The sequence below is a fragment of the Globicephala melas genome, chromosome 16 (assembly GCF_963455315.2).
Source record: "Globicephala melas chromosome 16, mGloMel1.2, whole genome shotgun sequence".
Classification (NCBI taxonomy): Eukaryota; Metazoa; Chordata; class Mammalia; order Artiodactyla; family Delphinidae; genus Globicephala; species Globicephala melas.
In genome coordinates this window covers 47695254-47719936 of record NC_083329.1, presented here as the reverse complement: position 1 = coordinate 47719936, position 24683 = coordinate 47695254, and the positions used below count along the sequence as shown (strand labels likewise).

Sequence of the window (24683 nt, the reverse complement as noted above, 5' to 3'; positions counted from 1 at the left end):
AGGCTCCTAAGGATTCAACCTGAGCTTTCCTTTAGGGGCTACTTGCATTCTCAAAAGTGCTACAGGGAGAAGCAAGATCCAGGGTTGATGAGTGTCTTGACAAAGTTTGGTTAAGTTTCTTTTGAGGATTTGATTTGTTCTACTTTTCCTAGGGACTGTGGTCTCCAAGTGGAGTATAAACCCCATGTATACCTAGAGCTTAGACTCCCTTAGTAATTCGGGAAAGGCAGGCCCACTGTCACTCTGGATGGACTTATGGAGCCCAAACCGAGGCATTATTTCCTTAAGTAGGGTCTTAGAGACCTCCAAGGCAGTCTCAGTTTGGGGGCAGGGGGAATGCCTCCATCCACCGGGAGGTGTCACTAAAACCCAGCAAATGTCTAAAAGTTCCTTGTGCCCAGGGCATGACTGTAAAATCACTTTGCCAGTCTTGACCTGGATACGTGCCTCTCAACTGGGTGGGGGGTCACTCCACTGACCTTGGGGTTGGGGCAGGGGAGTGTTGGGCTTATTCCAGAGGCAGATAGGGCAAGCTTCAACCACCTGTTTAAGGAGATTCTGGACATTGGGAGTAGTCATGCATTTGATGAACCACTGATATAGGGCCTCCTGCCTGTAATGTGTGCTCTGGTGAGCTTGCCTGGTGGCCTGCAGGGTAACAGCTGATGGGAGGAACCGCTGCCCATGACCATTAACCATCCATCCCAGATATTCTGGGCTTTTAAAAGAGCCCCACCTCAAAGCCTTTTCCCTTTCTTCTGGGGTACATATGGGAGTGTAGGAGTTAAGGTCTGGGTGAGCTGGTAGGAGTGGCATTTGAAGTCCGTCCCCATCCTCTGCTACTTGTTTAGCTGCCATGTCTGCTCTGTTAACTCTTTTTTTTTTTTGCTTCTCCCTTTAGTTGGCCTCTGCAGTGAATAACTGCTACCTCCCTTGGCAGGAGTATAGCTTCCAGCAGCTGCATAATTTCCCTCCATTCTTTTTTTTTAATTGGAGTATAATTGCTTTACAATGTTGTGCTGGCTTCTGCTATACAATGATGTGAATCATCTATATGTATACATATATCCCCTTCCTCTTGGACCTCCCAATCCCGCACTTCTAGGTCATCACAGAGAACCGAGCTGAGCTTCCTGTGCTTTATAGCAGGTTCACACTAGCTATTTTACAGGTAGTGTATCATGTCAATCCTAATCTCCCAATTCATCCCACCCTCCTCTTCCCCCCCCCCCATGTCCACATTATTCCTACCACGGAAATAGGTTCATCTGTACCCTTTTGCTAGATCCCACATACACGCGTTAATATACGGTATTTGTTTTTGTCTTTCTGACTTACTTCACTCTGTATGACAGATTCTAGGTCCATCTGCCTCACTACAAATAACTCAATTTCGTTCCATTTTATGGCTGAGTAATATTCCATTGTAGATATGTGCCACATCTTCTTTATCCATTCATCTGCTGTTGGACATTCAGGTTGTTTCCATGTGCTGGCTGTTGTAAAGAGTGCTGCAATGAACACTGGGGTACACGTGTCCTTTTAATTACGGTCTTCTCAGTATGTATGCCCACTAGTGGGATTGCTAGGTCATATAGTAGTTCTATTTTTAGTTTTTTAAGGAACCTCCATACTCCTTCTCCATAGTGGTGGTCTCAATTTATATTCGCACCAACAGTGCAAGAGGGTTCCCTTTTCTCCACACCCTCTCCAGCATTTACTGTTTGTAGATTTTTTGATGATGGCCATTTTGACCGATGTGAGGTGATACCTCATTGTAGTTTTGATTTGCATTTCTCTAATGATTAGTGATGTTGAGTACCTTTTCATGTGCCTCTTGGCCACCTGTATGTCTTCTTTGGTGAAATGTCTATTTAGATCTTCCACCCATTTTTTGATTGGGTTGTTTTTTTGATATTGAGCTGCATAAGCTGTTTGTATATTTTGGAGCTTAATCCCTGGTCGGTTGCTTCATTTGCCTATATTTTCTCCCATTCTGAGGGCTGTTTTTTGTTTTGTTTATAATTTCCTTTGCTGTGCAAAAGCTTTTAAGTTTAATTAGGTAACCCATTTGTCTTTGTTTTTATTTTCATTACTCTAGGAGGTGGGTCAAAAAAGATTTTGCTGTGGTTTATGTCAAAGAGTGTTCTTCCTATGTTCTCCTCTAAGAGTTTGATAGTGTCTGGTCTTACATTTAGGTCTTTAATCCATTTTGAGCTTATTTTTGTGTATGGTGTTAGGGAGTGTTCTAATTTCATTCTTTTCCATGTAGCTATCTAGTTTTCCCAACACCACTTATTGAAGAGGCTGTCTTTTCTCCATTGTATATTCTTGCCTCCTTTGTCATAGATTAGGTGACCATAGGTGCTTGGGTTTATCTCTGGGCTTTCTCTACTGTACCATTGATCTATCTTTCTGTTTTTGTGCCAGTACCATACTGTCTTCACTACTGTAGCTCTGTAGTACAGTCTGAAGTCAGGGAGCCTGATTCCTCCAGCTCTGTTTTCCTTTCTCAAGATTGCTCTGGCTATTCGGGATCTTTTGTGTTTCCATACAAATTATAAAAGTTTTTGTTTTAATTTGGTGAAGAATGCCATTGGTAATTTAATAGGGATTGCATTGAATCTGTAGATTGCTTTTGGTAGTCATTTTCACAGTACTGATTCTTCCAATCCAAGAACATGGTGTATCTGTCCATCTGTTGGTATCATCTTTAATTTCTTTCATCAGTGTCTTTGAGTTTTCTGCATGCAAGTCTTTGGCCTCCTTAGGTAGGTTTATTCCTAGGTATTTTATTCTTTTTGTTGCAGTGGTAAATGGGATTGTTTCCTTAATTTCTCTTTCTGATCTTTTGTTCTTAGTGCATAGGAATGCAAGAGATTTCTGTGCATTAATTTTGTATCCTGCAACTTTACCAAATTCATTAGTTTTCTCGTAGCCTCTTTAGGATTCTCTATAGTATAGTACAGTACCATGTCATCTGCAAACAGTGACAGTTTTACTTCTTTTCCAATTTGGATTCCTCTTCTTTTCCTTCTCTGATTGCCGTGGCTAGGACTTTTGAATATGAGTGGCAAGAGTGGACATCCTTGTCTTGTAGCTGATCGTAGTGGAAATGCTTTCACTTTTTTACCTTTGAGAATGATGTTTGCTGTGGGTTTATCATATATGGCCTTTATTATGTTGAGGTAGGTTCCCTCTATGCCCACTTTCTGGAGAGTTTTTATCATAAACGGGTGTTGAATTTTGTCAAAAGCTTTTTCTGCATCTGTTGAGATGATCATATGGTTTTTATTCTTTAATGTGTTAATATGGTGTATCACATTGATTTGTGTATATTGAAGAATCCTTGCATCTCTGGGATAAATCCCACTTGACCATGGTGTATGATCCTTTTAATGTGCTGTTGGATTCTGTTTGCTAGTATTTTGTTGAGGATTTTTGTGTCTACGTTCATCAGTGATATTGCTGTAATTTTCTTTATGATATCTTTGGTGTTGGTATGAGGGTGATGGTGGCCTCGTAGAACGAGTTTGGGAATGTTACTCCCTCTGCAATTTTTTGGAAGAGTTTGAGAAGGATAGGTGTTAGCTCTTCTCTAAATGTTTGATAGAATTCACCTGTGAAGCCATCTGGTCCTGGACTTTTGTTTGTTGGAAGATTTTTAATTACACTTTCAATTTTATTACTTGTGATTTGTCTGTTTATATTTTCTACTTCTTCCTGGCTCTGTCTTAGAAAGTTGTACCTTCCTAAGAATTTGTCCATTTTTTCCAGGTTGTCCATTTTATTGGCATATAGTTCCTTGTAGCAGTCTCTTATCCTTGTATTTCTGCAGTGTCTGTTGTAACTTCTCCTTTTTCATTTCTAATTTTATTCATTTGAGTCCTCTCCCTTTTCTTCTTGATGAGTCTAGCTAATGGTTTATCAATTTTGTTTACCTTCCTAAAGAACCAACTTGTAGTTTTTTTGACCTTTGCTATTATTTTCTTCCTTTCTGTTTCATTTATTTCTGCTCTGATCTTTATGATTTCTTTCCTTCTACTGACTTTGGGTTTTCTTCTTCTTCTCTGGTTGCTTTAGGTATAAGGTTAGATTGTTTGAGATTTTTCTTGTTTCTTGAGGTGAGACTAAATTGCTATAAACTTCCCTCCTAGAACTGCTTTTGCTGTGTCCTATAGGTTTTGGGTTGTCATACTTTGTCACTTATTTCTATGTATTTTTTATTTCCTCTTTGATTTCTTGAGCGATCTCTTGGTTATTTAGCAGTGCAGTGTTTAGCCTCCATGTGTGTGTTTTTAGTTTTTTTCCTGTAATTGATTTCTAACCTCATAGTGCTGTGGTTGGAAAATATACTTGATACATTTTCAGTTTTCTTAAATTTACCAAGGCTTGATTTGTGACCCAAGATGTGATCTATCCTGGAGAACATTCCGTGAGTACTTGAGAAAAAAGTGTATTTCCACTTTTGGGTGGAAGGTCCTGTAAATATCAATTAAATCTATCTGTTCTGTTGTGTCATTTAAAGCTTGTATTTCCTTATTTTCTGTATGGATGATCTATTAGTGTAAGTGGGGTGTTAGAAGTCCCCCACTATTATTGTGGTACTGTCAATTTCCCCTTTTATGGCTATAAGCACTTGCCTTATGTATTGAGGTGCTCCTATGTTGGATGCATAAATATTTATAATTGCTTTATTTTCCTCTTGGATTGATCCCTTGAGCATTATGTAGTGTCCTTCCTTATCTCTTGTAACCGTCTTTATTTTAAAATCTCTTTCATCTGATATGAGTACTGCTACTCCAGCTTTCTTGTGATTTCAGTTTGCATGGCATATCTCTTTCCATCCCCTCAACTTTCAGTCTGCATGTGTTTCTTGTAGACAACATATATATGGGTCCTGTTTTTGTATCCATTCAGCCAGTCTGTGTCTTTTGGTTGGAGCATTTAATACATTTACATTTAAGGTAATTATTGATATGTATGTTCCTATTCCCATTTTCTAAATTGTTTTGGGTTTTTGTGGGTCTTTTTCTTTTGTGTTTCCTGCCTAGAGATGATCCTTTAGCGTTTGTTGTAAAGCTGGTTTGGTGGTGGTGAATTCTCATAGCTTTTGCTTATCTGTAAAGCTTTTGATTTCTCCATCAAATCTGGATGAGAGCCTTGCTGGGTAGAGAGATCTTGGTTGTACGTTTTTCCCTTTCATGGCTTTAAATACATCCTGCCACTCCCTCTGGCCTGCAGAGTTTCTGCTGAGAAATCAGCTGATAACCTTATGGGAATTCCCTTGTATGTTATTTTTTTCTTTTCCCTTAATATTTTTTCTTTGAATTTAATTTTTGTTAGTTTGATTAATATCTCGTTTGTTTGTTCTTTAGTTCTTCTAGGTCTTTGTTAAAGACCTTGATCTGTGCCTCCATTCTATTTCTGAGATTTTGGATCATCTTTACTATCATTACTCTGAATTCTTTTTCAGGTAGGTTACCTTGCTCCTTCATCTGTAACATAGTTTGTTGTCTCTTTTTTTGATGGGTGGGACTGTGTTCCTGTTTTACTGTTTGTTCGGCCTGAGGCTTCCAGCACTGGAGTTTGCAGGCAGTTGGGTAGAGCTGGGTCTTGGTGCTGAGATGAGGACCCTCTGGGAGATCTCACTCTGATTAATATTCCCTGGGGTCTCCAGGTTCTCTGGTAGTCAAGCAGTTTGGACTCTGGGCTCTTACCACAGCAGCTCAGGCCCGACTTCCGGCCTGGGAACCAAGATCTCACAAGCTGCATAGCACAGTAAAAGAAAAGAAAAAAAAAGGCGCAGTACAATAACAAAGAATAAAAAATATATTAAGAAAAATAAAAATATAATTGAAACAACTACAACTAGGCAAAACAGAACCACAACATAAAAAAAAGAAAAAAAAAAGGGGGGGGGTGGGAAACAAGCCCAAAGGAGCAGAATAACAAAGTATAAAGATTAAAATGTAATTAGAAAAAATAAAAAATTAGAAAAAATATAAATGAATCAACAAGAAGGTGAAACAACCACACCCTGAAAGAAGAAAAAAAAGAAAAATGCCAGACAAGGCCTTGGCTGTGGAGGCAGTTTAGACAGGGAGTGGAACTTAGGCAGCAGTGGGCTTTAGTGGGGGCAGCAGGGCCTAGGCTCAGGTCCTTGTAGCTGGAAAAAGGCTTGGGGGTGGGACCTAGGCTTAGAAGCTGCACGCAGGGAAAAGCAGCACGGCCTGAGGGGTGCCTTGCACTGTGGAGTTTGGAGGTAAAGGGGTGTGTGGGCAGGGTTTAGGCCCAGCAGGGTTGGAGGGGGTCTTAGGGTGCTGTATGTAGGGGTGGGGCTTAGGCTTTGTGCAGCAGGAAGGAGACTCTGAGGGTGGAGCATTAGTCCTGGGAGCCCAAGAGGGCAGGGGAAGCACTCATTGCTCCCTTCCATTCCTCTGCTCTCCTGAGGGTCTCCCCTGTGACTGCTGAACCCCTAATGTGGGTGGGCCCCAGTGGGTGTAGAAACTCCTCCCCTTCCCCAGCTGCCTCTCAGAGGGACCTGTCCCCTCAGTCTGGTCTTTACTTTTGCTCCCCCTTCCCTCCCTCCCACTCCCTCAAGACCCACATGGCTGAAGGGGGCTTTGGTGGGCAGAGGGTCAGGCCTGGGATCTCAGCAGGCTCCCTGGGGCCCACGTGGGTAGGGGAAATGCTGGCTGTGCTCCCTTCTGATCCTCTGCCCTCCCAACAGTCCCCCTTCTTCCCCCTTGGGGCATGGGAGCCCCTCCCCTACCCCAGCTGCCTCTCAGGGGTGCTGGTTCTGCTCCCCACCACCTCTCCCCCTTCCTCCCCACAAATCCTAAGCACTTGCTTAGGACATCCTAAGGGGTTTTCCGGACATCCGAGGGGGTTCCTTCAGTCCCTGGATGACTCCTTGAATCCTATTCTAATTTATGGGTTTCTTCGTAGCCTATTGAATGCCCTGAAGTATCAAGTCCCTGAAATGTGTGAGGTGCTGCTGACCGTTTTCCTCTTAATGGTTCCACCCCTAGAGTCCATGTCAGGAATGGCCTGGATTCAAGTCTGGTATAGAGTGTGTCCTGCATTATTATGATTAGTCTCATCAGCTTCCTCCTTTGCATTAGTTATAATCAGTGCCTTCAGCTTCCTCCTTTGCATTAGTTATAATCAGTGCCTTTTCTTCCCCAGAGACTAAGATGTTCAGGAGGGTTTGGACACCCACCCAAGTGGGGAAAGGAGTGTGGAATATTCCTCAGACTAAATTGGGCAGGGAGGCCAAATGCCCCTTTGGCATGTGTCCAGTTCTCCATTTGCTCAGCTACAAGGACCCAAGGACTTTGGACGATTTGGGGGTCCTTTTCTTCTTTTCCCAGCAGGCAAAGTGATTTTCCTGAAATCTGGCAGAAACAACATTTGTAAAGAGTTTGAGAAGGGATCCCTAGGGATCTGCAGTGGAGGGTAGTGGGGAGAGACCTGTCCAACAGAGACATGTACCCTGACCCGGGATGGCAAATTGGGATACAACAGACCAACACCAAGGATGTGCTCTTGGGTTTTTGATTACATCCTGAAGGTGGGAATGCAGCAGGGGTTCTCGGGCTGTGAGCATTCACAGTTGCCTACTTACATTTGCTTCAGTCAAGTCAGCAGGATGCCTAGTGCTCATCTACCCTGCTCTGTGACAGACTTATCCTTTCGTGGAAGTCTTCCAGTGGTAAGTGCCCCAGTGGCCTTTAAAAATGCTCAATGTGTGCCCACATTTGCAGCAAGGGGTTTCAAGAGCATTAGGACAGACAACAGAGACTGAAGCTTCAATCATATCAAGAACAGACTAGGACTTACAACACACACAGAAAACAGAGATGTTCTTACCATGTGGTGGCCTCTCGTCCAGTCTAGTCCCCTTTTGGGGAACCAGTTCAACGAGACAGCCAATTGTTCAATCTCACTCACTAGTAGAGGACTGGCTATATTTAGACAACTATGTAGTTGTATGGATCCCAAGGAGGGGTCCATACAACTTAATTTGGCAAAAAAAGCAGTGTACACATTCAATGTAATCCCTCCAATATTCAAGCTGCATTTCTCATGGAAACAGAACAAACAATCCTACCACTTGTATGGAACAACGAAGAACCCTGAATAGCCTAAGTGAGCCTAAGAGAAAAACACAGCTGGAAGCATCTCCCTCCGTGACTTCCTACTACACTATGAAGCTATAGTAACTAAAACAGTGTAGGTCTGGCACAAAAACAGGTGTATGGGCCAGCGGAACCAAAACCCATTTGTACGTCATCAGTTAATTCATGACAAAGGAGCCAAGAACACAAGACAGGGAAAGGACAGTCCCCTCAATAAATGGTGCCAAGAAAGCTCTACACCAAACATCAAAGAACACCAGACACTGTCAACACCACACACAAAACTAATATCCACATCAAGCTCTTCCTCTGCTGGGTCCTCTGAAAATGGAACCCCCCCCTTAGCAGTAAAGCACACACAGGAGGTTTCTCCCCCCCTTTTCCTCACCTTTTCCTCCCATGGTGGTGCCTCCTGGCAGTTCCTGAAGACATCTGGTTCCTGCCTGCATGGACTCAACAGTGTTGTCCCAATGCTGAAACCATGGCGGATCCTGAAGAGACTGAACTTCAATCAGCAGCATGAGAAGCCAAGTTCCTTCACGAGCCAAGTTCATCAGTGGGGCACATATGCACCTCAAGGATCAGCAAGGTGGGCATACCACCTCCTGCTGGTCAACTGGGAAGTGCAGGCCACAACCTCTCAGTTCAGTGGAGCCCATGCTCCAAGCTGGCAAGCCTGCAGAAACCACTAAATTTGGAAATTCAAACTGAAATGGAGCCAAATATCCCATGACTTCTCCAAAAAGAGTTACAGAATAATTGGAAACCATATGCAATCAAAAGAATGTAGACACAAACTTTACAGCCTACACCAACACTCACTCAAACTGTAGATGAAAACACAGAAGCAAATCTACATTACCTTGGATTTGGTAATGGATTTTAACACAAAACCTCAAAAGCCTATCCACAAAAGAAATAAAATGAACATGGACTTTAAAAATTTAAAACATTAAACTCCATGAAATACCTTATTCAGAAAACCAAAAGACATGCCACAAACTGAAAGAAAAATTATTTGCAACATGATAAAAGATTTGTACTCAAATTACACCAAGAAATCTAGAACAAACCTCCTTAAAAATGGGTAAAGATTAGAACAGACACCTGGCCAAAGAAGATTATACAGACAGTAAATAAGCACACAAGAATATGCCCAACATCATATACCATTAGGGAATTACAAATGAAAACAAAGAGATAGCACTGCACACCTATTAGAATTAATAAACTCCAAAAAAAAAAAAAGCCACTACTGATTGATGGGAGGTGAACAGGAACTCTCCTTTACTGCTAGTGAAATGCATATACAGCTATTTAAAAGATATTTTGGAAGTTTTTTCCAAAGCTAAATAAGACTCACCTGAGGATCCAACATCCAGCCTCCAGTATTTAGATGACTGCTTTTCAGAACTATGTCCAAACGCAAACAAGGATGTAATTAAGCACGGCACTTCTACTCTAATGGCTATAAACTTAAAGAAACCAGGATGTTCTTCAGTAGAAGAATGCATAAGCAAATTGGGGTACCTCCATTTCAAGGGGAGCAGAATATGCCACCCCAATATGCCTCTTGGCATAAGGATTATTTTGAGCTGATTATTTTTTGTTTTTTTTAAAAAAAGAAGACAACATGAGAATCTCTGAAAATCAAGTCAAGATTGCCCTTTTGTGAGGGAAATATATATATTTATAAGGGAAATCTCCATTTGAAAGGTTATCTCCCTTTCCATTACAAGGAATGGAAGGATGACTAAATCTCAAGAAACTCTACCAATGGAGAAAGCTACTACTTAAATCTGCACAACACCCATACCCTTCCTTTCTTTTGTCTTTAGATGAAGATGGTATTTAAGGTGATGGCTTGGGCCATTTCAGGGCGTTACTCAGTGTTCCTGAGTATCTCCCCTGCATATAGGAGGTACATATGTTATTAAACTTCTGATTATTTGTCTCCAGTTCATCTGCCTTTCATTTTTTATGGGGGGTAAGGAGGGGACCTCAATGAAGAACAAAGAAGGGTAGAGGAAAAATTATTTTTCCTTCCATATATGCAATGGTATAGCAAAGGAGTGAACCATCAACCCATGCAAAAAACATAGATGAACCTTACATGTATATTGCTAAGCAGAAGAATCCAGTCTGAAGTGCTAAACACTGTATGACCCCATTTATGACATTCGGAAACAGGTAAAACAGACGGTAAACAGGTTATGGGTGGGGAATTGAAATATTCCATACAATACTTCAGTGATGAATACCTGCCACTATGCATCTGTCTAAACCCAGAAACTTTTACAGCCCAACAAATAAATCATAATGTATTCAATTTTAGTTATTTAGCATATGGGAGTGTCACAGGATGCATTACAGAATTTAACAAAAACTGATCTAGTAATGTATGAGAAAACCTCACTGTTGGTAGTGGGACAAAAGGTGCTGATTCTGGAAGTAAATGGAATCTCTAGACTAAATGCAAAATGTACTGTACCCAAATAGTGGACTCAAAGTTCTTTCCCTGCAGGCAGGAGCTAAGAATGTTGAAGCCACTGTATCTGTAATCTGGAATGGAACAAGCAATGAATTAAAAAAATGACAGATGGTGGAAGCCAGGTTTCTCACCATTGGAATAGGAAGCTACAGATAAGCAAAGGGAGAAGGTTACAATATCCATGTAATAATGGATCAGGGTGATGACATCTATATAAATTCATCTTTAGTTTAACATGGATACAGACAGTTCCACATAGAAATCTTTATAATTAGGTGTATATGCACAGGTTGGAATACATGCATATATATTTCAGTGCATTATCAGCTGAGTACATTTAGCTTTCAAATGTAAGTTTTTAATACCATCCTCTAATTAAATGAATCAGGGCTCTTTGAAGAAATGGCTGCTACTAGGACTCAGTAAATATATGAGCCAGGATAATCTTAAAGTATCAAAGTAAAGAAGTACCAGCAGGGGGTTGGGGGCTGGGGGGACAGACGACTCACAAGATGTTTTCATTTGACATAATTCCATGAGACAGTGGAGAAAGCTCTCAACAGTCAAAGCAAGAATGAACTAAGCACCCAAATACTGTACTGTACTGCTGAATTATAACCACAAGTATAAAATAACTATTCAGGTGTCCACACTAGTAAAATGACTACAAACACTTTTTACGAACTGTGTTGAATAGAAATGTCCTATGCAGAAGAATTCCAAATAACTGATGTAGACACACAGCCAGCCATCCATCGAGGAGGGTAACCCTAACCCTCTTCTGAAGTGTGGATTCTTCCTAAATAAGATACACAGTATGGACATGGGAAAAATAACTTCACAGCAGGAAAAACTGACAAACAGGACCTCAGCCACGTGACCAAAGTTAACATGAATGGTGATAAGTTGCCTTGAGAGCCTGTTCCTTTGACCTAAAATGATGAGAACGCACTTGACCTAAAATGATGAGAACGCAGTTGACCTCTGTGATTTGCTTCCTCAAAACCCATAAACCCAGTCTAATCATGACAGAAAAACACCGCGTAAATCCCAACATGGGACAGTCTACAAAATACCTGACCAGTCCTCCTCCATAAGGAGAAACAAGCAGAGTCTGAGAAACTGTCAAAGGCCAGAAGAACCTAGACAGACATGACTACATGTCATGTGGTGCCCTGGATGGGATCTGGGACAGAAAAAGGAAAAACAAAGGGAACTAGAATAAAATATGGACTTCAGTTAATATATAAAAAGGTATCAATATGTGTTCATTCATTGTGACAATTCTGTAGGAAGCTAGAAGGAAGGAAAAATTAAAAGTCAAATAAGAGAAAGCTATTATATCAAACTGGAAATGTAGAGGAAATGGGTGATTTTGTAATAAAAACACATTAACAAAATGCCCCTAAAATAAGGCAAATACAAACAGACCAATTAGCCACCCAGGGACCCCTTTCCCCTGCTGGTTCTCCTCTCATTACTCTGGGGTTTCCCTCTTCTAGACAGGGAAGGAACAAGAACAGAGATGCCCAGCAGCTCCCCTAAGATCTGACCCCACCCAGTGTTGCCACCTCTGCCCACCATGACCCCCCAGATGAGGACACCTGCCAAAGGGAGCCTCAGGGATTATTGGTTCTGATGTGTCAGCAAGGAATTTTTTGATTCCAAGGGACTGGACACACTTACTGATAGGAAATAAGTTAATAAATTTAATAAATTTCTTAATGATAGAAAGAAAATAATATACTTGCAAGAGGCAGTTATAGGAGTGGTTTTGAGCCTGGTGAGACAAGCTCACACTCTCACAGTATGACCTGGTCCCTTTCTCTTACTAAGTGACTTTGTGGTGGCCCCATCCACAGGCACAGTCTCTCTCTCTGCATGAGGAGCCTTCAGCAACTGCAGGCTAACACCCACTCATGTCCATCCTACTGGGAAGGGTCTCTCCTCCTTTAGGTTCCATGAAAAGTCATGGCTTTAAATACCTTTGCTCTGGCTTGGGTCATGGTCTCATGCTTGAACCCACCAGAGCGCCAAGAGGATGGAACATGGGATTGGCTAGAGGTGGATCATATGCCCATCTTCAAGGGGGGGTGGAACATGGGATCAATCCTCTGCAAATGTGTGGACCGGAAGCAGGCAAGATGTAATTCCCAAAAGCTGAGATGTTGAGAATAGATGCTGGGTTGGGGGAAGCAGCAGATACCACGTTACTGACAGCCTACTGCATAGCTGTGTATCTGAAGCCCAAGGAAGGATGGGATTCACTTAGGGTCAGGGGCTGTGGCCACTCATCCACTCCTGTCCTCCCAGTTTGGCAAGAAGCTCTTCCACTTGCTGAAAAGGCAACTTTGTTGCTGGTGGTAAACTCAGGGTTCCTGGTTTGGGCATCCGGTCCTCACATTTTAAAGACTGGCCAAGAATAGCCTGTGTGCCCTCAGAAGGCACACAGACCTCACTCCTGGCCCTGGGGGGTGGGAGCCATGCCTACCCCTTGGCCACATTACTCACTCACCCACAAGGAACAAATTTGCTCATTTTCCAGTCTCTTCTCTCTATGAAGAGCAGAGACCAACTACTAGAGTTGCAGATAAATTCTTATTCCATGAAACAGAGGGAGTCTCGTGGATTATTTTATACCATGATAACAGTTGGTGTCTTTCCAGAGACCACAGGATATGGGCCAGGGATGCACATATCTCCCCAAGGCCATATGGCCACAACATGAAGCTGCCTGTTAGGAGGCCCAGATGCTTCCATACCTTTGATTCTCAATGAACATGAATGTCAATCTTTGTTACAACCAGAAGGTCAAAGAATTTCAGGGCCACAGTCTGTTCATTATTGTCATGACCAGGGCCAAGCTCAACATTTGGAGCGTTATTACTTGTCTTGGCAGGCTAAGAGGCTGTAAGGGAAGAGACATTTGTCTCAATGACATGGATGTTGGGAACTGAAACATCCCAAGGAACTGTCTAGGCTGCCCAGGTAGTTGTTCAATTACCCAGCAGCACAATCAGTAATTGGCCACAGGGGGCTTGAGGGGCCAAGGCTGACCTGAGCTGGAAGACCATGGATGTCTGCCTGGATGCTCAGAGGCCAAGGGCTGTTCTGAGACCTGTTTCTACACCCATGCAGATGGAACAAAGGACACATCCAGTCCCAGGAGGACCCCACCAGACCTCAAGAAGGCAGCACCTGGGGGCTGGCAGCTCAATGCACCCACTCCTGTATAAAATCCACACGTCGGGGCTTCCCTGGTGGCGCAGTGGTTGGGAATCCGCCCGCCGATGCAGGGGACACGGGTTCAAGCCCTGGTCTGGGAAGATCCCACATGCCGCAGAGCAACTGAGCCCGTGCACCACAACTACCAAGCCTGCGTTCTAGAGCCCGTGTGCCACAACTACTGAGCCTGCGTGCCACAACTACTGAAGCCCATGTGCCTAGAGCCCATGCTCCACAACAAGAGAAGCCACTACAATGAGAAGCCCGCGCACCGCAACAAAGAGTAGCCCCCGCTCGCTGCAACTAGAGAAATCCCGTGTGCAGCATCGAAGACCCAACACAGCAAAAAAAAAAAAAAAAAAAAAAAAAAATCCACACGTGTCTACTGAGTACCCTGCATGTCAGGGCTCTGCTGGACGTGGGGCTGCCCTGACAGAGTGGGGCCTGCATCACCCTTCCCAGGTGGGAGCGTGGAGGGAAACCCTGCATGACCTCTGAGACCCTAAGAACACTTGGCTGAGGTTGAGTTCAGTTTGGAAAAGTGAGTGGCCAGAGCAGACATTTCATTCATCTTCTATCAGAGCCCAGAACAGGAGAAGGAGAAAAGCAATGGCCTAGCTCAACCCTGACCCCTAATCCTGACACTGATCCTAACCCTAAACTCTGACCCTGACCCTAAACCCTGACCTAACCTTAGCTCTAGCCTATACCCTAAACCTGTACCTTACCCTAACCCATATTCGTACCCATATCCTACCTGTACCCTAATTCTAACCCATACCCTAACACCCATACTCCAACACAGAACCCTAAGACCAAAACCCTGAGACCAAAACCATAAACCTTAACCAATAAACAAAACCATAACCATAATCAAACCGTAACGCTTATTAATTAACCATATGCATAAATAAGTCATAACCATAAAAATTAGATCGCAACAGCAAACATAAACCACAACCCAACTTGGCCCCCACACCAGTCTCAGCCCTAATGCTAACCCTCCAAACCACTAACACCAAACCAAATGAATAAAAATCACACAAATATATCATAAAAAAGAAAACAACAGCAGTATACCTTATAAATAGGAATGTAAGAATCCTCCACAAATAAGAGCATGAAACCAACTGAACATGAAACGGATGATGCCACAAGCAAATGTCTCTACACCAGAAAGGTCAGGTTGTTCAACATTAAAACTAAGCAATGTATTAAACCGCAATAAAGGTGTGAAGTAAAAACACATGATCATATCAATTATTACAGAAAAAGCTATAATCAAAATCCAGTGCTATTTCATGATACAAACACTCAAGGAAGTAGGAATAAAAGGAAATTTGTTCAATATGGAAAAGAGTAGTATACAAAGCCACAGGAAACATCAAGCTCAAGTTAAAGATTTATTCTTGAAATCAGAAACAAGGCTAGGAAGCTGGCCTTCACCACTGTTACTCAATAGTGTACTAGAGGTTCTACCCAGTCTTGAGGAAACAAATAAAAGGCACCCATGTGTCAATGGAAAAATTAAAACTGTGTCTATGCATACAACACAGACTATACCATCTTATAAATAAAACTTCCTTTATCAACAAAAAATTATTTGAGCTAGTCAACTAATTCAGCAAAATTACAGGAAAACTATCAGGCTCGGAGTCTGACGTGGCTGACTGTAGGGAGCTCCGCAACCCATTGGTACCGAACCACTCCCCTCAAAAATGATCCAATTGATGTTCAAACTGACAGGCTCCTGGATTAGAACTCACCTTTAAATGGTAGCAATAAAAAAAGCTTGGTGGGGAGTTGACCTAAACCCAATCCTAACTTGCAAAAGAAGGAAAGCTGAAGTTGAAGGTTTGAGGCCATCAATCTTGTGACATATCTTACATGAAAAACATTAGCAAACTAGACAAGAAAAGGATTACTGACCAAAACTGAAGGAAAATGGCTAACAGGACTTATGTGAGATTGATTCATTATAAGGAACTGGCTGACTGGCTCATGGAACTGCAGAGGCCAACAAATCTGAAGATCTGTAAGAACGGGCCATCTAGGATTGGTTCAAGGTGGCAGAGGAGAAGGACGCGCTCTCACTCCCTCTTGCGAGAGCACCGGAATCACAACTAACTGCTGAACAGTCATCGACAGGAAGACACTGGAACTCACCAAAAAAGATACCCCACATCCAAAGACAAAGGAGAAGCCACAATGAGATGGCAGGAGGGGCACAATCACAATAAAATCAAATCCCATAACTGCTGGGTGGGTGACTCACAAACTGGAGAACACTTATACCACAGAAGTCCACCCACTGGAGGGAAGGTTCTGAGCCCCATGTCACACTTCCCAACCTGGGGATCTGGCAACAGGAGGAGGAATTCCTAGAGGATCAGACTTTGAAGGCTACTGGGATTTGATTGCAGAACTTCAACAGGACTGGGGGAAGCAGAGACTCCAATCTTGGAGGGCACACACAAAGTAGTGTGTGCACTGGGACCCAGGGGAAGGAGCAGTGACCCCATAGGAGACTGAACCACACCTACCAACTAGTGTTGGAGGGTCTCCTGCAGAGGTGGGGGGTGGCTGTGGCTCACCGTGAGGACAAGGACACCGGCAGCAGAAGTTCTGGGAAGTACTCTTTGGCGTGAGTCCTCCCAGAGTCTGCCATTAGCCCCACCAAAGACCCTGGTAAGGCTCCAGTGTTGGGTCACCTCAGGCCAAACAGCCAACAGAGAGGGAACCTAGCCCCAACCATTAGCAGACAAGCAGATTAAAGTTATACTGAGCTCTGCCCACCAAAGTAACACTCAGCTCTGCCTACCACCAGTCTCTCCCATCAGGAACGTGCACAAGCCCCTTAGATAACCTCATCCACCAGAGGGCAGACAGCAGAAGCAAGAAGAATTACAATCCTGAAGCCTGTGGACCAAAAACCACATTCACAGAAAGACAGACAGAAAGACAGACAAGATGAAAAGGCAGAGGGCTATGCACCAGATGAAGGAACAAGATAAAACCGGAGAAAAACTAAATGAAGTGGAGATAGGCAAACTTCCAGAAAAAGAATTCAGAATAATGATAGTGGGCTTCCCTGGTGGCGCAGTGGTTGAGAGTCCGCCTGCCAATGCAGGGGGACATGGGTTTGTGCCCCGGTTGGGGAAGATCCCACATGCCGCGGAGTGGCTGGGCCCGTAAGCCATGGCCGCTGAGCCCGCGCATCCGGAGCCTGTGCTCTGCAACGGGAGAGGCCACAACAGTGAGAAGCCCGCGTACCAAAAAAAAAAGAAAAAGAAAGAATAATGATAGTGAAGATGATCCAGGACCTAGGAAAAGGAATGGAGGCCAAGATCGAGAAGATGCAAGAAGTGTTTAACAAAGATCTAAGAATTAAAGAACAAACAGAGAAGAACAACACAGTAACTGAAATGAAAAGTACACTAGAAGGAATCAATAGCAGAATAACTGAGGCAGAAGAACAGATAAGTGACCTGGAACACAGAATGGTGGAATTCACTGCTGCAGAACAGAATAAAGAAAAAAGAATGAAAAGAAATGAAGACAGCTTAAGAGACCTATGGGACATTAAATGCAACAACATTTGCGTTATAGGGGTCCCTATAGGGAAGGAGAAGAGAGAGAGAAAGGACCTGAAAAATATTTGAAGAGATTATAGTCGAAAACTTCCCTAACATGGGAAAGGAAAGAGTTAATCAAGTCCAGGAAGTGGACAGTCCCAGGCAGGATAAACCCAAGGAGAAACACGCAGAGATACAGAGTAATCAAATTGGCAAAAATTAAAGAAAAATTATTGAAAGCAACAAGGGAAAAATGACAAATAACATAGAAGGGAACTCCCATAAGGTTAACAGCTGATTTCTTAGCAGAAACGCTACAAGCCAGAAGAGAGTGGCATGACATATGTAAAGTGATGAAAGGGAAGAACCTACAACCAAGATTACTCTACCAGGCAAGGATCTCATTCAGATTTGATGGAGAAATCAAAAGCTTTACAGACAAGCAAAAGCTAAGGGAATTCACCACCACCAAACCGGCTCTAAAACAAATGCTAGAGGAACTTCTCTAAGTTGGAAACACAAGAGATGAAAAGGACCTACAAAAACAAACCCATAAAAATTAAGAAAATGGTAACAGGAACGTACATATCGATAATTACCTTAAACGTGAATGGATTAAATGCTCCAACCAAAAGACAAAGGCTTGCTGAATGGATACAAAAACAAGACCCATATATATGTTGTCCACAACAGACTCACTTCAGACCTAGGGACACAGACTGAAAGTGAGGGGATGGAAAAAGATATTCCATGCAAATGGAAATCAAAAGAAAGGTGGAGTAGCAATACTCATATCAGATAAAATAGACTTTAAAATAAAGAATGTTACAGGAGACAAGGAAGGACACTACATAATGATCAAGGGATCAATCCAAGAAGATATAACAGTTATAAATATATATGCACCCAACATAGGAGAACCTCAATACATAAGGCAACAGCTAACAGCTATAAAAGGGGAAATCGACAGTAACATAATAACAGTGGGGGACTTTTAACACCTCACTTACACCAATGGACAGATCATCCAAACAGAAAATTAATAAGGAAACACAAGCTTTAAATGACACAATAGACCAGACAGATTTAATGGATATTTATAGGACATTCCATCCAAAAACAGCAGATTACACTTTTTTCTCAAGTGCGCACAGAACATTCTCCAGGATAGGTCACATCTTGGGTCACAAATCAAAGCTCAGTAAATTTAAGAAAACTGAAATCATATCAAGCATCTTTTCTGACCACAACTCTATCAGATTAGAAACCAATTACAGGGAAAAAAACGTAAAATACACAAGTACGTGGAGGCTAAACAATACGTTAGTAAATGCCAAGAGATCACTGAAGAAATCAGAGGATATCAAAAGATACCTAGAGACAAATGACAATGAAAACATGAGGATCCAAAACCTATAGCATGCAGCAAAAAGCAGTTCTAAGAGGGAATTTTATAGCAATACAAGCCTACCTTAAGAAATAAGAAAAATTTCAAATAAACAATCTAAACTTACACCTAAAGGAACTAGAGAAAGAAGAACAAACAAAACCCAAAGTTAGCAGAAGGAAAGAAATCATAAAGATCAGAGCAGAAATAAATGAAATAGAAAAAAGAAAACAAAAGCAAAGATGAATAAAACTAAAAGCTGGTTCTTTGAGAAGATAAACAAAATTGATGATAAACCATTAGCCAGCCTCATCAAGAAAAAGAGGGAGAGGACTCAAATCAATAACGTTAGAAATGAAAAAGGAGAAGTTACAACAGACACTGCATAAATACAAAGCATCCTAAGAGACTACTACAAGCAATTCTATGCCAATAAAATGGACAACCTGGAGGAATGGACAAATTCTTAGAAAAGTATAACCTTCCAAGACTGAACCAGGAAGAAATAGGAAATATGAAGAGGCAAATCACAAGTAATGAAATTGAAACTGTGATTAAAAATCTTCCAACAGGGCTTCCCTGGTGGCGCAGTGGTTGAGAGTCCGCCTGCCGATGCAGGGGAAACGGGTTCGTGCCCCGGTCCGGGAAGATCCCACATGCTGCGGAGCGGCTGAGCCATGAGCCATGGCTGCTGAGCCTGTGCGTCTGGAGCCTGTGCTCCGCAACGGGAGAGGCCACAACAGTGAGAGGCCCATGTACCACAAAAAAAAAAAAAAAAAATTCTTCCAACAAACAAAAGTCCAGAACCAGATGGCTTCACAGGTGAATTCTATCAAACATTTAGAGATGAGCTAACACCCATCCTTCTCAAACTCATTCAAAAAAATTGCAGAGGAAGGAACACTCCCAAACTCATTCTCTGAGGCCACCATCACCCTGATACCAAAACCAGACAAAGATGCTACAAAAAAAAGAAAATTACAGACCAACATCACTGGTGAATACAGATGCAAAAATCCTGAACAAGATACTAGCAAACAGAATCCAACAACACATTAAAAGGATCATATACCAAGATCAAGTGGGATTTATCCCAGGGATGCAAGGATTCTTCAATATATGCAAATCAATCAATGTGATAACCTTATTAACAAATTGAAGAAGAAAAACCATATGATCCTCTCAATAGATGCAGAAAAAGCTTTTGACAAAATTCAACACCCATTTTGATAAAAACTCTCCAGAAAGTGGGCATAGAGGGAACCTACCTCGACATAATAAAGGCCATATACGACAAACCCATAGCAAAATCATTCTCAATGGTGAAAAACTGAAAGCATTTCCTCTAAGATCAGGAACAAGACAAGCATGTCCATTCTAACCACTATTATTCAACATAGTTTTGAAAGTCCTAGCCACGGCAATCAGAGAAGAAAAAGAAATAAAAGGAATACAAACTGGAAAAGAAGAAGTAAAACTGTCACTGTTTGCAGATGACATGATACTATACGTAGAGAATCCTAAAGATGCCACCAGAAAACTACTAGAGCTAATCAATGAATTCAGTAAAGCTGCAGGATACAAAATTAATGCACAGAAATCTCTTGCACTGCTATACACTAATGATGAAAAATCTGAAAGAGAAATTAAGGTGAATTCTATCAAACACTCCCATTTACCACTGCAACAAAAAGAATAAAATATCTAGGAAAAAACCTACCTACGGAGACAAAAGACCTCTATGCAGAAAACTCTAAGACAGTGATGAAAGAAATTAAAGATGATACAAACATATGGAGAGATACATCATGTTCTTGGATTGGAAGAATCAATATTGTGAAAATGACTCTACTACCCAAAGCAATCTACAGATTGAATGCAATCCCTATCAAATTACCAATGGAATTTTTTTTTTTTTTTGGCAGTACACAGACCTCTCACTGTCATGGCCTCTCCCGTTGCAGAGCTCAGGCTCAGCGGCCACGGCTCACGGGCCCAGCTGCTCTGCGGCATGTGGGATCCTCCCGGACTGGGGCACGAATCTGTGTCCCTTGCATTGGCAGGCGGACTCTCAACCACTGCGCCACCAGGGAAGCCCCAACCAATGGCATTTTTTACAGAACTAGAACAAAAAATCTTAAAATTTGTATGGAGACACAAAAGACCCCAAATAGCCAAAGCGGTCTTGAGGGAAAAAAAACAGCTGGAGGAATCAGACTCCCTGACTTCAGACCATACTACAAAGCTACAGTAATTAAGACAACATGGTACTGGCAGAAAAACAGAAATACAGATCAGTGGAACAGGATAGAAAGCCTAGAGATAAAACCATGCACCTATGGTCAACTAATCTATGACAAAGGAGGCAAGGATATACAATGGGGAAAAGACAGCCTCTTCAATAAGTGGTGCTGGGAAAACTGGACAGCTACATGTAAAAGAATGAAATTAGAACACCCCCCAACACCATACACAAAAATAACCTCAAAATGGATTAGAGACCTAAATGTAAGACCGGACACTTAAACTCTTAGAGGAAAACATAGAAAGAACACTCTTTGACATAAATCACAGCAAGATATTCTTTGATCCACCTCCTAGAGTAATGGAAATAAAAACAAAAATAAACAAATGGGACCTCATGAAACTTAAAAGCTTCTGCAAAGCAAAGGAAACTACAAACAAGACGAAAAGACAACCCTCAGAATGGGAAAAAATATTTGCAAATGAATCATTGGACAAAGGATTAATCTCCAAAATATATAAACAGCTCATGCAGCTCAATATTAAAAAAACAAATAACCCAATCTATGGGCAGAAGACCTAAATAGACATTTCTCCTAAGAGGACATACAGATGGCCAAGAAGCACATGAAAAGCTGCTCAACATCACTAATTATTAGAGAAATGCAAATCAAAACTACAATGAGGTATCACCTCACACCAGTTAGAATGGGCATCATCAGAAAATGTACAAACAACAAATGCTGGAGAGGGTGTGGAGAAAAGGGAACCCTCTTGCATTGCTGGTGGGAATGTAAACTGCTACAGTCACTATGGAGAACAGCATGGAGGTTCCTTAAAAAACTAAAAATAGAATTACCATATGACCGTGCAATCCCACTACTGGGCATGTACCCAGAGAAAACCATAATTCAAAAAGACACATGCACCCCAATGTTCATTGCAGCACTGTTTACAATAGCCAGGTCATGGAAGCAACCTAAATGTCCATCGACAGATGAATGGATAAAGAAGATGTGGTACATATATAAATGGAATATTACTCAGCCATAAAAAGTAACGAAATTGGGTCATTTGTAGAGACGTGAATGCATCTAGAGACTGTCATACAGAGTGAAGTAAGAGTCAGAATGAGAAAAACAAATATCGCATATTAACGTATGTATGTGGAACCTAGAAAAATGGTATGGATGAACCAGTTTGCAGGGCAGAAATTGAGACACAGATGTAGAGCACAAACGTATGGACCCCAAGGGAGGAAAGCAGCAGCGGGTGGTGGTGGTGGTGGTGTGATGGGAGATTGGGATTGACATGTATACACTGATGTGTATAAAATGGATGACTAATAAGAACCTGCTGTATAAAAAAATAAATAAAATTCAGAAAAAGAAACGTATCGAAACTGCGATTAAAAATCTTCCAACAAGCAAAAGCCCAGGACCAGATGGCTTCACAGGCGAATTCTATCAAACATTTAGAGAAGAGCTAACACCTATCCTTCTCAAACTCTTCCAAAATATAGCAGAGGGAGGAACACTCCCAAACTCATTCTACGAGGCCACCATCACCCTGATACCAAAACCAGACAAGGATGTCACAAAGAAAGAAAACTACAGGCCAATATCACTGATGACCATAGATGCAAAAATCCTCAACAAAATACTAGCAAACAGAATCCAACAGCACATTAAACGGATCATACACCATGATCAAGTGGGGTTTATTCCAGGAATGCAAGGATTCTTCAAAATATGCAAATCAATCAACGTGATACACCATATTAACAAATTGAAGGAGAAAAAACATACGATCATCTCAATAGATGCAGAGAAAGCTTTTGATAAAATTCAACACCCATTTATGAAAAAACCCTGCAGAAAGTAGGCATAGAGGGAACTTTCCTCAACATAATAAAGGCCATATATGACAAACCCACAGCCAACATCGTCCTCCATGGTGAAAAACTGAAAGCATTTCCACTAAGATCAGGAAGAAGACAAGGTTGCCCACTCTCACCACTCTTATTCAACATAGTTTTGGAAGTTTTAGCCACAGCAATCAGAGAAGAAAAGGAAATAAAAGGAATCCAAATTGGAAAAGAAGAAGTAAAGCTGTCACTCTTTGCAGATGACATGATACTATATGTAGAGAATCCTAAAGATGCTACCAGAAAACTACTAGAGCTAATCAATGAATTTGGTAAAGCTGCAGGATACAAAATTAATGCGCAGAAATCTCTGGCATTCCTATACACTAATGATGAAAAATCTTAACGTGAAATCAAGAAAACACTCCCATTTACCATTGCAACAAAAAGAATAAAATATCTAGGAATAAACCTACCTAAGGAGACAAAAGACCTGTATGCAGAAAATTATAAGACTGACTGATGAAAGAAATGAAAGATGATACAAATAGATGGAGAGATATACCATGTTCTTGGATTGGAAGAATCAACATTGTGAAAATGACTCTACTACACAAAGCAATCTACAGATTCAATGCAATCCCTATCAAACTACCACTGGTATTTTTCACAGAACTAGAACAAAAAGTTTCACAATTTGTATGGAAACACAAAAGACCCCGAATAGCCAAAGCAATCTTGAGAACGAAAAACGGAGCTGGAGGAATCAGGCTTCCTGACTTCAGACTATGCTACAAAGCTACAGTAATCAAGACAGTATGGTACTGGCACAAAAACAGAAAGATAGATCAATGGAACAGGATAGAAAGCCCAGAGATAAACCCACGCACATATGGTCACCTTACCTTTGATAAAGGAGGCAGGAATGTACAGTGGAGAAAGGACAGCCTCTTCAATAAGTGGTGCTGGGAAAACTGGACAGGTACATGTAAAAGTATGAGATTAGATCACTCCCTAACACCATACACAGAAATAAGCTCAAAATGGATTAAAGCCCTAAATGTAAGGCCAGAAACTATCAAACTCTTAGAGGAAAACATAGGCAGGACACTCTATGACATAAATCACAGCAAGGTCCTTTTTGACCCACCTCCTAAAGAAATGGAAATAAAAACAAAAATAAACAAATGGGACCTAATGAAACTTAAAAGTTTTTGCGCAGCAAAGGAAACCATAAACAAGACCAAAAGACAACCCTCAGAATGGGAGAAAATATTTGCAAATGAAGCAACTGACAAAGGATTAATCTCCAAAATTTATAAGCAGCTCATGCAGCTCAGTAACAAAAAAACAAACAACCCAATCCAAAAATGGGCAGAAGACCTAAATAGACATTTCTCCAAAGAAGATATACAGACTGCCAACAAACACATGAAAGAATGCTCAACATCACTAATCATTAGAGAAATGCAAATCAAAACTACAATGGGATACCATCTCACACCAGTCAGAATGGCCATCATCAAAAAATCTAGAAACAATAAATGCTGGAGAGGGTGTGGAGAAAAGGGAACCCTCTTGCACTGTTGGTGGGAATGTAAATTGATACAGCCACTGTGGAGAACAGTATGGAGGTTCCTTAAAAAACTACAAATAGAACTACCATATGACCCAGCAATCCCACTACTGGGCATATACCCTGAGAAAACCACAATTCAAAAAGAGTCATGTACCAAAATGTTCATTGCAG

General features: G+C 41.6%; 1 long non-coding RNA gene across 1 annotated transcript; it reads right to left on the bottom strand.

Moving 5' to 3' along the window:
* Nucleotides 1–1242: 1242 nt before the first annotated feature.
* On the bottom strand, nt 1243–23908 carry LOC132593648 (uncharacterized). Its single transcript, XR_009559391.1, has 3 exons — nt 23839–23908; nt 8533–8820; nt 1243–5769 (listed from the first exon to the last, which is right to left on the bottom strand). It is a non-coding gene; the product is annotated as an uncharacterized lncRNA (long non-coding RNA).
* Nucleotides 23909–24683: the final 775 nt, after the last annotated feature.